This window comes from Eucalyptus grandis, chromosome 4, assembly GCF_016545825.1.
Source record: "Eucalyptus grandis isolate ANBG69807.140 chromosome 4, ASM1654582v1, whole genome shotgun sequence".
Taxonomy (NCBI): domain Eukaryota; kingdom Viridiplantae; phylum Streptophyta; class Magnoliopsida; order Myrtales; family Myrtaceae; genus Eucalyptus; species Eucalyptus grandis.
Window position 1 is genome coordinate 17341482 of NC_052615.1, and position 3620 is coordinate 17345101.

The 3620-nt window shown below is 48.2% G+C and overlaps 1 pseudogene; it reads right to left on the reverse strand.

Annotated features, from left to right (window-relative positions):
- Positions 1-638: 638 nt before the first annotated feature.
- On the reverse strand, positions 639-2809 carry LOC104429591 (annotated as a pseudogene).
- Between the last annotated feature and the right edge of the window lie 811 nt (positions 2810-3620).

Genomic DNA, 3620 nt, shown 5'->3' on the forward strand with positions numbered 1-3620 from the left:
TGAAGATGGTTTTAAGGAATCTCAATTAATACATATGAAGAAGAACAAAAATGTATATACTTATCTAGAAAGGTGGTGTCAAAATTTGCCTTCAGTTAATCTAAAATTATATTTTTGGTCTCCATAATTGATATAGAGACAGAATCGCTTTTCCGATTTAAAAAGTCAAAAATTTTGTGCTTTCAAAATAGTAGATTATGTTGGCTGTTGTTTTTTTTTTTTTTTGAGATAATCGATTCTATCCGTAACCATCCCAATACTGTTTTAACGTGAATAATTGTTTACTTTTGCTTTCAAAAACATATAAGAACTGTTTATATATGAACTTAACCATACGGCCGCTAGGATTTCAAAAGCCAATTTTGACGTTGCCCCTAAAACTCAGATATTTCTGATTGATCATGGCCCATCGAAACCCATTTGCAGAAAGACAAACCACCAGTAAAACCAACATTCTAAAGCTGACTACTAGATCGACAAACATGGCCATCTGAATTAGTACATCATCAAGAACTATTCATAGGAAGCTAATTGAAGACTTCAGTAGAATCCCACACAGAACCACCTAACCTAACAAGAACAAGCCGATAGATATCTTTTCCTCAAATAATCCCTCGCAAGCCAAAAAAGAAAGAAAGAAAAACAGAGCAACGATGCTAATTAGCGATTGTAATCGCCATCGGTAGCGATCCGGTTCATGAACTGGGCCACCACCTCCGCAGACTCCCTCAACAGCTTGACGTTTTTGTTCAGCTTCTTGCGCTTCTCCACCATCTCCGGCTTTTCCTCCATCATCCTCTTGATGATGCCAGGCCCGCTCAGCTCGCACCTAATCTCCTTCTCCATCTCCTTGTTCACCAGGTTCTGCACGCTTAACCGCAGATGCAGTGCCACCATGTCGACAAACCTCCTCATCACAATCTTCCAGTATGGGGTCATCCTCATCTTCAAATGGAACGCCAGCCGAATCAGCTGCTGGTCGTGATGCCAGAGATGGGTCGTTTTGACAGCCCCAAGCCCCTCGAGTTGAAGGCTGTTCCAGCTTCTATAGTTGTTCAATAAATAGTCCTGCTCGTTCATCAACTTGTTCCGCTCCAACAGGTACTCAGGGTTGCAAGTGTAGTCAGTGAGCTTCTCCATTTCTATAATCTTCATCATCCTATTCATCGTCTTCCCCTTCATCTTCTTGATTAGACTGGACGCCGCTCTTCTCGTCGACGACTGCAGCTGCGGATAATTCTCCGAGTGTTGCATCAATGCCTGAATCACAACTCCCTCAATGCAGTCCCAAACACGAACCACAAGACTCGGCAGCTTGCTCGATATCTCCTTCACCTTCCGCTGCAAAAGGGTGACAAAGGCGGTTTGAGGGAGGACATCCGGGAGGCCAATCCCTTTGGCCTTTTCCAAGACCTCCATTTCCTCCAATAAGAAGTTAGTCGTCAGGTTGTTCTCGGTCCAGTTTCGGAGCTCGTCGTAGTATTGGTTCAGCATCTCCGCCAGCCTGGCAGTGCAGGGCATGTCCTTCTCGTCCAGGAACTCGTCTATTTCGCCTCTCAGCAAGAATTTCCTCAGCGACTCCTTCGCCGACCCCATGATCTCCATGAAGGTCATCATGGCATCCTCAACCGAGGACAGATTTTTGGGCATCCTCTCAAGCTCGGCGATGTTCGTGTCCAGCTTGTCGTTGATCTTCGTGACGATCTCGGGCAGATACTTGGCCATCATGGTGGCTTGAATCTGCGTCAGCTTTTGTGCCAAGACAGGCACACCGACGATGGACTTTTCGATCTTGCACAACAGAGGGTGCGTGTCGAACAGCTTCGCCTCTTCCAGCCTTGCTTCTTCGTAGGTCTCGGCACCAATCCTGTTTCTCACACACACATATCCAAGCCCTATATTGACATCATCCGCCGTCACCTTCTCCAGCAAGCCCTCCGGAGCTTTATCAGCCTTTGTGACGACCGCCAGAGTCCTCCCGCCTGTCTTGTCCACCATCTGCAACACAAAAGCGAATAATCGTATAGACTCATTTCCTTGAGTGAAATAAATTATTCGAGTCTTCAATTGGTATGGGAGCAAAGCGTGTCTCAGTATACTTACTTGCGACATCCTTATGGACTCGCAAGTGGAGAAGTCAACGGTCGCGGACAAGACATTGAGGATGATGCTCTCCTCAGGCCTTATGTACTCCATTATCATCTCCGAGATCTGCTCGTAGATGTCCTCCGGCTGGCCGTGTACGGGCACCCTCGTGATTCCGGGCAAGTCGACCAAGGTCAAGTCCGGGACGCCGTCTTTCTTGACGACCAGAGTCAGCGGGGCGTTCGATATGCCCTTCCCATGGCCCGCGATCTCGTCGGTGGCGTCATTAATGGCCACGGAGATGTTGTCCGCTTCCGTGTGGACGACTTTTCCGTTGAACTCGAGGTAGAGCTCGGGGCGGTCGGCGTGGGGTTGTCTTGGAGCCGCATGATGAGAGGGACGCGGGTGCAAATGCCCTGCCCCCGCGGCAGGTTGATGCCGGCGAGGGACTCGAGGACGCTTGATTTCCCGGAGGATTGGTCGCCGACGACGACGATGGTGGGGAGCGGTATGCCCTCCTTCATGACATTCAGGTTTCGTAGCTTGTCAACTGCATCGAGCAGGGGGCGGATCCGGTCATTGTAGAAGTCGGCGAGAGGCGCCGGGCGGGCAATAAACAGGGGTTCGGCTTCAGGTACACCGTGGACGAGAGCCCGGTCATCACCCATAGTTTGCAGCCTCTCGAAATTTTCCTTCTAACTTTGGATGAGCTTGATCGATGAAATCAAAGATGGGAAATAAAGATTTCGTTCTATGGAGTACTGGAAGTTGTGGATTAATTTATACAGAGAAGATACTTCCATCGCAAGTTGGACGATTGAGATGACTTCATGGAGGGGTTGGTGCTTGGAGGGGACAAAAGTTAGGAAGTTAAAGTGCAGAAGCGACGCACCAATGGACAAAATGGATCATAAATCCATGTTATAACTCACTTTCAGTCAAAATGGGTCATATATGTATCAAGTGAAAAATAAATATAAGTCACAAATGAGTCCTAAAAAGTAGAGTAAGAAACGAAATGAGTCTGAATGGATTATTAGGAAGCTCACTTTGAATCCACAGCCTTCCTCCTCTACATCCTCAATTCTCTCTCCTTTCATCGATCGCAAATCTTGGGTGAGCAAAGCACCACCTTTCTTTCCGATCCCAACCGATTGCAGCCACTGCCTACCCTGCCGTCATGTTGCCATCTTCATCGTCGATCCCAAGCTCGCCAGCCTTAGGTGAGCTGGGAGCTTGTCGAGCTCAAGCAAGCCGCGAGCTCGTCAATCTCGACGAAGCTCGGGCTCATCGAGATCAGCCGAGCCACAAGCTTGCCAGCCTTGACCGAGCTTGGGTTTGCCTAGATCTGGCGAGCCACGAGCTCTCTGGCTAGGACAAAGCTCGAGTCAACGAGCTCGAGGCTTGGCCGATCGGCCCTGGATGGGCTGAGCCTCGAGCTCGTTGAACCACGACTTGGCCAGTCACCATTGGCAAAGAAGGAGGAGAAGGAAAAAATAAATGATAATAACAATTTCAAAAAAATTAAAATAATA